The sequence below is a fragment of the Cucurbita pepo genome, chromosome LG03, assembly GCF_002806865.2.
Source record: "Cucurbita pepo subsp. pepo cultivar mu-cu-16 chromosome LG03, ASM280686v2, whole genome shotgun sequence".
Lineage (NCBI taxonomy): Eukaryota > Viridiplantae > Streptophyta > Magnoliopsida > Cucurbitales > Cucurbitaceae > Cucurbita > Cucurbita pepo.
In genome coordinates, this window is record NC_036640.1 from 7667193 (window position 1) to 7680063 (window position 12871).

The 12871-nt window shown below is 36.1% G+C and overlaps 21 non-coding genes across 21 annotated transcripts; all 21 read left to right on the forward strand.

Moving 5' to 3' along the window:
* The first annotated feature begins 132 nt into the window (after window positions 1-132).
* TRNAI-AAU lies at window positions 133-206 on the forward strand. Its single transcript has one exon. It is a non-coding gene; the product is annotated as a tRNA-Ile (tRNA).
* Window positions 207-373: 167 nt separating this feature from the next.
* Window positions 374-447, forward strand: TRNAI-AAU. The gene has a single exon. It is a non-coding gene; the product is annotated as a tRNA-Ile (tRNA).
* A 167-nt stretch (window positions 448-614) lies between these two features.
* TRNAI-AAU lies at window positions 615-688 on the forward strand. Its single transcript has one exon. It is a non-coding gene; the product is annotated as a tRNA-Ile (tRNA).
* Window positions 689-849: 161 nt separating this feature from the next.
* TRNAI-AAU lies at window positions 850-923 on the forward strand. The gene has a single exon. It is a non-coding gene; the product is annotated as a tRNA-Ile (tRNA).
* Window positions 924-1084: 161 nt separating this feature from the next.
* TRNAI-AAU lies at window positions 1085-1158 on the forward strand. The gene has a single exon. It is a non-coding gene; the product is annotated as a tRNA-Ile (tRNA).
* Window positions 1159-1320: 162 nt separating this feature from the next.
* On the forward strand, window positions 1321-1394 carry TRNAI-AAU. The gene has a single exon. It is a non-coding gene; the product is annotated as a tRNA-Ile (tRNA).
* A 167-nt stretch (window positions 1395-1561) lies between these two features.
* TRNAI-AAU lies at window positions 1562-1635 on the forward strand. Its single transcript has one exon. It is a non-coding gene; the product is annotated as a tRNA-Ile (tRNA).
* Window positions 1636-1797: 162 nt separating this feature from the next.
* On the forward strand, window positions 1798-1871 carry TRNAI-AAU. The gene has a single exon. It is a non-coding gene; the product is annotated as a tRNA-Ile (tRNA).
* Window positions 1872-2023: 152 nt separating this feature from the next.
* TRNAI-AAU lies at window positions 2024-2097 on the forward strand. Its single transcript has one exon. It is a non-coding gene; the product is annotated as a tRNA-Ile (tRNA).
* A 631-nt stretch (window positions 2098-2728) lies between these two features.
* On the forward strand, window positions 2729-2802 carry TRNAI-AAU. The gene has a single exon. It is a non-coding gene; the product is annotated as a tRNA-Ile (tRNA).
* Window positions 2803-2954: 152 nt separating this feature from the next.
* Window positions 2955-3028, forward strand: TRNAI-AAU. The gene has a single exon. It is a non-coding gene; the product is annotated as a tRNA-Ile (tRNA).
* Window positions 3029-3886: 858 nt separating this feature from the next.
* On the forward strand, window positions 3887-3960 carry TRNAI-AAU. The gene has a single exon. It is a non-coding gene; the product is annotated as a tRNA-Ile (tRNA).
* Window positions 3961-4105: 145 nt separating this feature from the next.
* On the forward strand, window positions 4106-4179 carry TRNAI-AAU. Its single transcript has one exon. It is a non-coding gene; the product is annotated as a tRNA-Ile (tRNA).
* A 145-nt stretch (window positions 4180-4324) lies between these two features.
* Window positions 4325-4398, forward strand: TRNAI-AAU. Its single transcript has one exon. It is a non-coding gene; the product is annotated as a tRNA-Ile (tRNA).
* A 167-nt stretch (window positions 4399-4565) lies between these two features.
* Window positions 4566-4639, forward strand: TRNAI-AAU. The gene has a single exon. It is a non-coding gene; the product is annotated as a tRNA-Ile (tRNA).
* Window positions 4640-4805: 166 nt separating this feature from the next.
* Window positions 4806-4879, forward strand: TRNAI-AAU. Its single transcript has one exon. It is a non-coding gene; the product is annotated as a tRNA-Ile (tRNA).
* Window positions 4880-5046: 167 nt separating this feature from the next.
* On the forward strand, window positions 5047-5120 carry TRNAI-AAU. Its single transcript has one exon. It is a non-coding gene; the product is annotated as a tRNA-Ile (tRNA).
* A 167-nt stretch (window positions 5121-5287) lies between these two features.
* TRNAI-AAU lies at window positions 5288-5361 on the forward strand. The gene has a single exon. It is a non-coding gene; the product is annotated as a tRNA-Ile (tRNA).
* Window positions 5362-5528: 167 nt separating this feature from the next.
* TRNAI-AAU lies at window positions 5529-5602 on the forward strand. Its single transcript has one exon. It is a non-coding gene; the product is annotated as a tRNA-Ile (tRNA).
* Window positions 5603-5769: 167 nt separating this feature from the next.
* Window positions 5770-5843, forward strand: TRNAI-AAU. Its single transcript has one exon. It is a non-coding gene; the product is annotated as a tRNA-Ile (tRNA).
* Window positions 5844-6005: 162 nt separating this feature from the next.
* TRNAI-UAU lies at window positions 6006-6079 on the forward strand. The gene has a single exon. It is a non-coding gene; the product is annotated as a tRNA-Ile (tRNA).
* Window positions 6080-12871: the final 6792 nt, after the last annotated feature.

Genomic DNA, 12871 nt, shown 5'->3' on the forward strand with positions numbered 1-12871 from the left:
TTTTACGATACGTGTTATAGCACTACGAACTTCTAAGATATTCACCTAAATCTTAAAAGTTTGATGTTTATTATGTCTAAAAGTACGTCACTTTACTAGGAACTAGGGATCTGGAATTGGTATAAAATCGTTGGCCTATTAGCTCAGTTGGTTAGAGCGTCGTGCTAATAACGCGAAGGTCGCAGGTTCGACACCTGCATGGGCCAATCTCTCATTAATTCTTATCTTTTATGATACGTGTTACAGCACTACGAATTTCTAAGATATTGACCTAAATCGTAAAAGTTTTATGCTTATTATGTCTAAAAGTACGTCACTTAAACTCGATTGACTGGACTAGGAGCTAGGGATCTGAAATGGGCATAAAATCGTTGGCCTATTAGCTCAGTTGGTTAGAGCGTCGTGCTAATAACGCGAAGGTCGCAGGTTCGACACCTGCATGGGCCAATCTCTCATTAATTCTTATCTTTTATGATACGTGTTACAGCACTACGAATTTCTAAGATATTGACCTAAATCGTAAAAGTTTTATGCTTATTATGTCTAAAAGTACGTCACTTAAACTCGATTGACTGGACTAGGAGCTAGGGATCTGAAATGGGCATAAAATCGTTGGCCTATTAGCTCAGTTGGTTAGAGCGTCGTGCTAATAACGCGAAGGTCGCAGGTTCGACACCTGCATGGGCCAATCTCTCATTAATTCTTATCTTTTATGATACGTGTTAAAGTACTACGAATTTCTAAGATATTGACCTAAATCGTAAAAGTTTTATGCTTATTATGTTGTACGCCACTTAAACTCATTGACTGGACTAGGAGCTAGGGATCTGAAATGGGCATAAAATTGTTGGCCTATTAGCTCAGTTGGTTAGAGCGTCGTGCTAATAACGCGAAGGTCGCAGGTTCGACACCTGCATGGGCCAATCTCTCATTAATTCTTATCTTTTATGATACGTGTTAAAGTACTACGAATTTCTAAGATATTGACCTAAATCGTAAAAGTTTTATGCTTATTATGTTGTACGCCACTTAAACTCATTGACTGGACTAGGAGCTAGGGATCTGAAATGGGCATAAAATTGTTGGCCTATTAGCTCAGTTGGTTAGAGCGTCGTGCTAATAACGCGAAGGTCGCAGGTTCGACACCTGCATGGGCCAATCTCTCATTAATTCTTATCTTTTATGATACGTGTTACAGCACTACGAATTTCTAAGATATTGACCTAAATCGTAAAAGTTTTATGCTTATTATGTCTGTACGCCACTTAAACTCATTGACTGGACTAGGAGCTAGGGATCTGAAATGGGCATAAAATTGTTGGCCTATTAGCTCAGTTGGTTAGAGCGTCGTGCTAATAACGCGAAGGTCGCAGGTTCGACACCTGCATGGGCCAATCTCTCATTAATTCTTATCTTTTATGATACGTGTTACAGCACTACGAATTTCTAAGATATTGACCTAAATCGTAAAAGTTTTATGCTTATTATGTCTAAAAGTACGTCACTTAAACTCGATTGACTGGACTAGGAGCTAGGGATCTGAAATGGGCATAAAATCGTTGGCCTATTAGCTCAGTTGGTTAGAGCGTCGTGCTAATAACGCGAAGGTCGCAGGTTCGACACCTGCATGGGCCAATCTCTCATTAATTCTTATCTTTTATGATACGTGTTACAGCACTACGAATTTCTAAGATATTGACCTAAATCGTAAAAGTTTTATGCTTATTATGTCTGTACGCCACTTAAACTCATTGACTGGACTAGGAGCTAGGGATCTGAAATGGGCATAAAATTGTTGGCCTATTAGCTCAGTTGGTTAGAGCGTCGTGCTAATAACGCGAAGGTCGCAGGTTCGACACCTGCATGGGCCAATCTCTCATTAATTCTTATCTTTTACGATACGTGTTATAGCACTACGAACTTCTAAGATATTCACCTAAATCTTAAAAGTTTGATCTTTATTATGTCTAAAAGTACGTCACTTTACTAGGAGCTAGGGATCTGAAATTGGTATAAAATTGTTGGCCTATTAGCTCAGTTGGTTAGAGCGTCGTGCTAATAACGCGAAGGTCGTAGGTTCGACACCTGCATGGGCCAATCTCTCATTAATTCTTATCTTTTATGATACGTGTTACAACACTACGAATTTCTAAGATATTGACCTAAATCGTAAAAGTTTTATGCTTATTATATCTAAAAGTACGTCACTTAAACTCGATTGACTGGACTAGGAGCTAGGGATCTGAAACGGGCATAAAATTGTTGGCCTATTTGCTTAGTTGGTTAAAGCGTCATGTTGATAACAATTAAGTCGCAGGTTCAACACGTGAATGGGACAATCTCTCATTAATTCTTATCTTTTATAATAACTACGAACTTCTAAGATATTGACCTAAATCTTATAAGTTTTATGCTTATTATGACTAAATTTATGCCACTTAAACTCGATTGACTCGACTTGAGTTAGGGATCTGGAATTGGTATAAAATTGTTGGCCTATTAGCTCAGTTGGTTAGACCGTCCTGCTAATAACGCGAAGGTCGCAACTTCGACACCTGCATGGGCCAATCTCTCATTAATTCTTATCTTTTATGATACGTGTTATAGCACTACGAATTTCTAAGATATTGACCTAAATCGTAAAAGTTTTATGCTTATTATGTCTGTACTCACTTAAACTCATTGACTAGACTAGGAGCTAGGGATCTGAAATGGGCATAAAATTGTTGGCCTATTAGCTCAGTTGGTTAGAGCGTCGTGCTAATAACGCGAAGGTCGCAGGTTCGACACCTGCATGGGCCAATCTCTCATTAATTCTTATCTTTTACGATACGTGTTATAGCACTACGAACTTCTAAGATATTCACCTAAATCTTAAAAGTTTGATGCTTATTATGTCTAAAAGTACGTCACTTTACTAGGAGCTAGGGATCTGGAATTGGTATAAAATTGTTGGCCTATTAGCTCAGTTGGTTAGAGCGTCGTGCTAATAACGCGAAGGTCGCAGGTTCGACACCTGCATGGGCCAATCTCTCATTAATTCTTATCTTTTATGATACGTGTTACAGCACTACAAACTTCTAAGATATTGACCTAAATCTTAAAAGTTTTATGTTTATTATGCCTAAAAGTATGTCACTTAAACTCGATTGACTGGAATAGGAGCTAGGGATCTGGAATGGGCATATAATTGTTGGCCTATTAGCTCAGTTGGTTAAAGTGTCGTGCTAATAACGCGAAGGTCGCAGGTTCGACACATGCATGGGCCCATCTCTCATTAATTCTTATCTTTTATGATACGTGTGACAGCATTACCAACTTCTTAGATATTGACCTAAATCTTAAAAGTTTTATGTTTTTAAACTCGATTGACTGGACTAGAAGCTAGGGATCTAGGATGGGCATAAAATCGTTGGCCTATTAGCTCAGTTGGTTAGAGCGTCTTACTAATAACGCGAAGGTCGCAGGTTCGACACCTGCATGGGCCAATCTCTCATTAATTCTTCTCTTTTATGATACGTGTTACAGGACTACAAACTTCTAAGATATTGACATAAATCTTAAAAGTTTTATGCTTATTATGCCTAAAAGTATGTCACTTAAACTCGATTGACTGGACTAGGAGCTACGGATCTGGAATGGGCATAAAATCGTTGGCCTATTAGCTCAGTTGTTTAGATCGTCGTGCTAATAACGCTAGGTCGCAGGTTCGACTTCTGCACTCTCATTAATTCTTATCTTTTATTATACGTGTTATAGCACTACAAACTTCTAAGATATTGACCTAAATTTTAAAAGTTTTATGTTTATTATGCCTAAAAGTATGTCACTTAAACTCGATTGACTGGAATAGAAGCTAGGGATCTAGAATGGGCATAAAATCGTTGGCCTATTAGCTCAGTTGGTTAGAGCGTCGTGCTAATAACGCGAAGGTCGCAGGTTCGACACCTGCATGGGCCAATCTCTCATTGATTCTTATCTTTTATGATATGTGTTACAGCACTACCAACTTCTAAGATATTGACCTAAATCTTAAAAGTTTTATGTTTTTAAACTCGATTGACTGGACTAGAAGCTAGGGATCTAGGATGGGCATAAAATTGTTGGCCTATTAGCTCAGTTGGTTAGAGCGTCGTGCTAATAACGCGAAGGTCGCAGGTTCGACACCTGCATGGGCCAATCTCTCATTGATTCTTATTTTTTATGATATGTGTTACAGCACTACCAACTTCTAAGATATTGACCTAAATCTTAAAAGTTTTATGTTTTTAAACTCGAATGACTGGACTAGAAGCTAGGGATCTAGGATGGGCATAAAATTGTTGGCCTATTAGCTCAGTTGGTTAGAGCGTCGTGCTAATAACACGAAGGTCGCAGGTTCGACACCTGCATGGGCCAATCTCTCATTGATTCTTATCTTTAATGATACGTGTTACTGGACTACAAACTTCTAAGATATTGACATAAATCTTAAAAGTTTTATGCTTATTATGCCTAAAAGTATCTCACTTAAACTCGATTGACTGGACTAGGAGCTACGGATCTGGAATGGGCATAAAATCGTTGGCCTATTAGCTCAGTTGGTTAGAGCGTCGTGCTAATAACGCGAAGGTCGCAGGTTCGACACCTGCATGGGCCAATCTCTCATTAATTCTTATCTTTTATGATACGTGTTACAGCACTACGAACTTCTAAGATATTGACCTAAATCTTAAAAGTTTTATGTTTATTATGCCTAAAGTATGTCACTTAAACTCGATTGACTGGAATAGGAGCTAGGGATCTGGAATGGGCATATAATTGTTGGCCTATTAGCTCAGTTGGTTAGAGCGTCGTGCTAATAACGCGAAGGTCGCAGGTTCGACACCTGCATGGGCCAATCTCTCATTAATTCTTATCTTTTATGATACGTGTTACAGCACTACGAATTTCTAAGATATTGACCTAAATCGTAAAAGTTTTATGCTTATTATGTCTAAAAGTACGTCACTTAAACTCGATTGACTGGACTAGGAGCTAGGGATCTGAAATGGGCATAAAATTGTTGGCCTATTAGCTCAGTTGGTTAGAGCGTCGTGCTAATAACGCGAAGGTCGCAGGTTCGACACCTGCATGGGCCAATCTCTCATTAATTCTTATCTTTTATGATACGTGTTACAGCACTACGAATTTCTAAGATATTGACCTAAATCGTAAAAGTTTTATGCTTATTATGTCTAAAAGTACGTCACTTAAACTCGATTGACTGGACTAGGAGCTAGGGATCTGAAATGGGCATAAAATTGTTGGCCTATTAGCTCAGTTGGTTAGAGCGTCGTGCTAATAACGCGAAGGTCGCAGGTTCGACACCTGCATGGGCCAATCTCTCATTAATTCTTATCTTTTATGATACGTGTTACAGCACTACGAATTTCTAAGATATTGACCTAAATCGTAAAAGTTTTATGCTTATTATGTCTAAAAGTACGTCACTTAAACTCGATTGACTGGACTAGGAGCTAGGGATCTGAAATGGGCATAAAATCGTTGGCCTATTAGCTCAGTTGGTTAGAGCGTCGTGCTAATAACGCGAAGGTCGCAGGTTCGACACCTGCATGGGCCAATCTCTCATTAATTCTTTTCTTTAATGATACGTGTTACTGGACTACAAACTTCTAAGATATTGACATAAATCTTAAAAGTTTTATGCTTATTATGCCTAAAAGTATGTCACTTAAACTCGATTGACTGGACTAGGATCTATGGATCTGGAATGGACATAAAATCGTTGGCCTATTAGTTCAGTTGGTTAAAGTGTCGTGCTAATAACGCGAAGGTCGCAGGTTCGACACCTGCATGGGCCAATCTCTCATTAATTCTTATCTTTTATGATACGTGTTACAACACTACGAACTTCTAAGATATTGACCTAAAATTTAAAAGTTTTATGTTTATTATGCCTAAAAGTACGTCACTTAAACTCGATAGAGCGTCGTGCTAATAATATGAAAGTCGTGCTAATTGTTGGCCTATTAGCTCAGTTGGTTAGATCGTCGTGCTTATAATGCGAAAGTCGCAGGTTCGACACCTGCATGGGCCAATCTCGCCAATCTCTAATTAATTCCTATCTTTTATGATACGTGTTACAGCACTACGAACTTCTAAGATATTGACCTAAATCTTAAAAGTTTTATGTTTATTATGCTTAAAAGTATGTCACTTAAACTTGATTGACTGGACTAGGAGCTAGAGATCTGGAATGGGCATAAAACCATTAGCCTGTTAGCTGAGTTGGTTAGAGGGTCTTGCTAATAATGCGAAGGTCGTAAGTTCGACACCTGCATGGGCGAATCTCTCATTAATTTTTATCTTTTATGATATGTGTTACAGCACTAGGAACTTCTAAGATATTGACCTAAATCTTAAAAGTTTTATGTTTATTATGCCTAAAAGTATGTCACTTAAACTCGCAAGTTCGTCACCTGCAAGGGCGAATCTCTCATTAATTTTTATCTTTTATGATATGTGTTACAACACTAGGAACTTCTAAGATATTGACCTAAATCTTAAAAGTTTTATGTTTATTATGCCTACTTGAACTCGATTGACTAGACTAGGAATTAGGGATCTGGAATGAGCATAACATTGTTGGCCTATTAGCTCAATTGGTTAGAGCGTCGTGCTAATAATGCGAAGGTCGCAGGTTCGACATGTACATGGGCCAATCTCCCATTAATTCTTATTTTTTTATGATACGTGTTACAGCACTACGAAAATTTAAAAGTCTTATGTTTATTGTGCTTAAAAGTATGTCACTTGAACTCGATTGATATTAGAAGCTATGCCTATTTGCTCAGTTGGTTAGAGATTCGTGCTAATAACGCGAAGGTCGCAGGTTCGACACCTGCATGGGCCAATCCAATCTCTTTTTAATTCTTATTTTTTATGTTACGGGTTATAGCACTACGAACTTCATAGATAATGACCTAAAATTTAAAAGTTTTATGTTTATTATGCCTAAAAGTATGTCACTTAAACCCGATTGACTGGAGTAGGAGCTACGGATCTGGATTGTGCATAAAATCGTTGGTCTAATAACTCAGTTGGTTGGAGCGTCATGGTAATAAGGCAAAGGTCGCACGTTCGATACCTGCATGGGCCAATCTCTCATTAATTCTTATCCTTTATGATAGGTGTTATAGCACTCGGAACGTAAAATTTAAAAGTTTTATGTTTATTATGCCTAAAAGTATGTCACTTAAACTCGATTGACTGCATTAGGAGCTAGGGATCTGGAATTGGCATAAAATTGTTGGCCTATTAGCTTAGTTGGTTAGAGCGTCTGTTAAGAACGCAAAGGTCGCAGTTTCGACACTTGATTGGGCCAATCTCTCATTAATTCTTATTTTTTATGTTACGGGTTATAGCACTACGAACTTCATAGATAATGACCTAAAATTTAAAAGTTTTATGTTTATTATGCCGAAAAGTATGTCACTTAATCCCGATTGACTGGATTAGGAGCTATGGATCTGGATTGTGCATAAAATCGTTGGTCTAATAACTCAGTTGGTTGGAGCATCATGGTAATAACGCAAAGGTCGCACGTTCGATACCTGCATGGGCCAATCTCTCATTAATTCTTATCCTTTATGATAGGTGTTATAGCACTAGGAACGTAAAATAAAGTATGTCACTTAAACTCGATTGACTGCATTAGGAGCTATGGGTCTGTAATGGGCATAAAATTGTTGGCCTATTAGCTTAGTTGGTTAGAGCGTCATGTCAATAACGCGAAGGTCACAGGTTCGACATCTGCATGGGCTACAGTCTCTCATTAATTCTTATCTTTTCTGATATGGGTTATAGCATTACGAACTTCAAAGATAATGACTCAAAATTTAAAAGTTACGGATCTAGAACGTGCATAAAATCGTTGGCCTATTAGCTTAGTTTGTTAGAGCGTAGTGCTAATAACGCAAAGATCGCAGCTTCGACACCTGCATGTGCCAAATCTCTTATTAATTCTTATCTTTCATAATATAGGGTTACAACAATATGAACTATAAAGATAATGACTTAAAATTTAAAACTTTTATGTTTATTATGCGTAAAAGTATGTCACTTAAACTCGATTGACTGGATTAGGATCTATCGGTCTGAAATGTGCATAAAATTGTTGGCCTATTTGCTCAGTTGGTTAGAGTTTCGTGCTAGTAATGCGAAGGTCGTGGGTTCGATACTTGATGTTCCAATCAATCATTAACTCTTATCTTTTATGATACAGGGTTATAACACTACGAACCTCGTATATAATTGAGTGTTGATAGAGATAGAGATCAAAACTTCCGATACAATGAGGTAGTGACATGGTGATACATACCCTTTCTAAACATCTTCTTGAATCTTTCCCAAGCTTCATTTAGTGTTTTAATTTCATTTAGTGTTTTAATTTTTTTAATTTCATTTAGTGTTTTAATTACATCTTCTTGAATCTTTCCCAAGCTTCATTTAGTGTTTTAATTTCATTTAGTGTTTTAATTTTTTTAATTTCATTTAGTGTTTTAATTTTCAAACACTTGAAAAGTAACAATTTCATTTTTGAACCGTGTGTTTCTAGTGTGTGGCATATACTTCAAAAAAAATTTCTCTTCTTGACTTTCTAAGCACCTTCTTGAATCTCTCCCATGCTTCATTTAGTGTTTCGTCTTCAAACGCTTGAAAAGTAACAATTTTGTTTCTGAACTTTGCGTTTCTAGTATGTGAGAAATACTTGATAAAAATTTCTTTGCTAGACTTTCTAAGCATCTCTTTGAATCTCTCCCAAGCTTCTTTTAGTGTTTCATCTTCAAACGTTTGAAAAACAACAATTTCATTTATGGACTGTGCGTTTCTAGTGTGTGGAAAATAATTTACAAAAAAAAAATTATATGCTAGACTTTCTAAGCATCACCTTGAATCTCTCCCAAGTTTCACTTAATGTTTCATCTTCAAACGCTTGAAAAGAAACCATTTCATTTCTGAACCGTGCGTTTCTAGTGTGTGGAAAATACTTGATAAAATATTTATTGCTAAACTTTCTAAGCATCTTCTTGAATCTCTCTCAAGTTTCCCTAAGTGTTTTATCTTCAAACGCTTGAAAAGTAACAATTTCATTTCTGAACGGTGCGTTTCAAGTATGTGGGAAATACTTGATAAAAAATTTCTCTACTAGATTATTTCAAGAATCATTTGTTCCCTGTTATAAGGTATTCAACAATGATTTAACATCATCCCTTAAAGAACAAGGGAATAAGAATCTCTCTCAAGTTTCACTTAGTATTTCATCTTCAAACGCTTGAAAAACAACAATTTCATTTCTGAACCATGCATTTTTAGTGTGTGGGAAATGCTTGATAAAAAATTTCTCTACTACACCATTTCAAAATCAATTGTTCCCGTGCTAAGATATTCAATTATGATTTAGCACCATCCCACAGAGAATAAGGGAATAACCTATTTAGCAACAATATTCAATCCTGTGTAGAAAGTCCATTTTGATACAATGAAATAGTCCACGGTAAGAATACTTTCTAAGCATCTCCTTGAATATCTCTCAAGCTTTACTTAGTGTTTCATCCTCAAACTCTTGAAAAACAACGATTTCATTTTTGAACCGTGTGTTTCTAATGCGCGGGAAATACGTGATAAAAAATTTCTCTACTAGACTATTTCAAGAATGAATTGTTCCGGTTCTAAGATATTCAACCATGATTTAGCATAATCCCTCAAAGAATAAGGGAATAATCTCAATCTTGATGGTCTTGTTATAACACATGCGGAAGCAATTTGGATCTTAGGCACTCTAAGTACATCAATTATAGTAAATTAGCTAGCATGTTCATAAGCATTAAAACTCTAGGAGTTTGAGTACTAACCTTTTGTAGTTCAAATTCCTTTTTCCTAACGAACCGGTTTCAAACCACCACTAGTGTCTTCCCTACTATTCTCCGGTCTTAGAACGAGATTGTGGAATCCGGTGAATGACTAAACTTGGAAGGGATTGAGTATATGTGAAGAGAGAGTTTGTGAGGATTTTTCTCAAAGTTTTTCCAAGAAGACTTTCCATGTACCTTGATCACTTTATTTATAGAGTGATATTTGTATGTTCATGCAAATTTGAGATTACTAAATTTTGACACTCAAAATTCCACTAAAATTTGTGGGATTATGTGACAAGCATGCAACTTTGAATTAACCAAATTTTCACACTAAAAATTCCACTAACTCAAACATGGATTTTTCATGAAGTGAAGTCAATATTTTGACTTTCTCTATTTTAATTCAACAATTAATTTAAATAAATAATTTCAAATCAAAATAATATTAAAGGATTAATTAAACAATTTAATTAATATGTAACATTAAATCAAATACCAATCTCAATCAATTCCCGCACATATTCATTATGAATCCCTATTCATAATTAAAATATTTAAATCTTATTTAAATATCTTCAATTCTCTCCTTTTGTTTAATTCGTAATTAAAATCAAAATGCGGTTAAATATATCGTATATATTTAGCGCATATTCCCTAATTAGAGTTCGAACACTTCAAATTCACTCGTCACACTGTTCTAAGGTTTAGTTCGATATGAGCTAGCAGGGGGACCTAATAGACCTATAGATCATGGGCTCCAATGATCCGAGATTAACCGGCTAAACTCATTAACCTTTTGACCAACATTCGTTAACTACTAGGACACTCCACTATAGCCTAGTAGTTGCACTCCCCTCGCTATAGATATATTTCTGTCCATTTGATATAACCATCATTAGTAAGTCGATCCTTCACAAGTTATTCGTAACTAGAGCTGGGTCAATTTACCGTTTTTACCCCTAAAGTTACTTCTTGTTCCTTAAGTCCCACTGATCCTCTAATGAACAATTGGTTTGTGGTCCAACCACCAAACCGAATCCCTCTCGGGCCAATGAGAGAGTGGGACCCCTTGTTCAAGACCTGGAGTCAGTACTTAAGGGAACAACTTCTCTACTATCCCTAAAAGCGGGTACGAGCGAATTCTACCTTGCACCCTATGTCCCCAACTATTCACTCAGTCTTACCCTTGAAATGGGAGGCTTATTGAGTCGGCGAACTTGGGTCACTCTCACCCATGCAAATCTAAGGATAATTCTGAATAAACAAGAGTTCATAGTTAGCTCAGGATTAAGGTCGAGTTACCTAGGTCATTGAGTGAAAAAATCAGTCTCAACAGTAAACCGTATTATAAAGTAAGAGTGATTTTCTTCATGATCCGTTCTTATGCAATACTCATTACATAGAACGTCCCCACTCATATGTCTCCACATGTACAATTTAGTGATCACATTGTTTATATCATATACAAAAGTGGGCCGCATCCATAGTGTCCCCAGGATAAGGTACTCAGCCTTATCCCTGTACTATAGATCATTTTGACTATATACTTGAACTTGATCCACTCTTATATTTCTACATATAGTTCAAGTAATCATACTATAACCAGAGTATTCTTAGTTTATTGGATTTAGATTAATGATCGTAAAATTCACTTTATTCCATAACAATTTTTACTGAATAAACATCAATAATAACTTTATTAAAAATAGAATATGTTTTTGTTTACAAACTATGAGTTTTAGGACATAAAACCCAACAAATCTAATCACATCTTATCATCTCCTTGGAATCAGAATGAGTCGCTAACTTCGAAAATGACTTTAGATGTAGGTGGGGATCTTCTCACGGTCGTCCATAAAATTGCCCAATAGTTTGCATCATTTGAAACATCACGGGCTCTAGCTCAAAAGTAGTTGCTTGCATTTCGGGTCTGATAATGCATGAATTTAACTCTTCTATAGCTATGTGTGCATATTCTCTTATTGCTCTTTCTCTATCATTTTCTAAATGAATAACATTAACAGTGATTCTCTCTAGATTAGCCATGCTCGATTTTTCAAACTCCTGATTCAGTTAGACTCCAAAGTCTATTTGTTGTATATTTTGTTATGTCATTCTAAACCTTTGTTCCCTCAACCTTTACTTAAAGGTTCTCTCTATTTCGGGGTATAAAATAAATTCTAAACTCATAGGTGGGTTAATACACTCAATTCTGCAACATTAAGTTTAGCAGCAGAAAATTCATCTTACTGTGACTTCTTCTTTTTTTGCTCCAACTCACTATAATCTAGTGAATGTATATAATAAAATGGTGTAAAATTCACAACTAAAAGTGCAAGTATACACTACACGAAATAGCAAGTAATAAATAAATTATCGATTCCGAACTTTTTTTTTTTTTTTTTTTGTTACTTTTGTTGCTGAAAATTAAGTAAGCTTTTGGTATCATTCAAATGGATGTCTGTGGTCTTAAACTAATTATACAAATGTAACATTGAATTGAGATCATGTTCAAGTAATAACCTAAAAGGTCTATTATATGAATAAGGTTGGGTGTCTTATTCTCATAAGACTATTGATACGGCCCACTTTGTAATCTTAATCATTCATGTGTAGACATGTAAATGGGGTATCATATACAATAAATTTGTATAAGATTAGACCAAGAAATATTTAATCTCTTTATCAATTCGTTAGTTGAGAAGATTAATATTTCACATATGATCATATGCTTGAGTTATGAATTCCTGCTTGCCCTTTATTTTACAAGTGAGAAGGACTCTTTTAGCCATTGTCTACCATTTTTGTTCTTTAATTTACATGAGTGAGAATGACTCTTTTAGCCAATACCATTTTTGTTCTTTAATTTACCACTAATTCAATGTCTATCACTTTGAAGACTGACTTTGGAGGCCATGAAAGGGAGCGAACTTTGGAATGAGGGCCATGGATCAACCCTATCTTTTAACTTA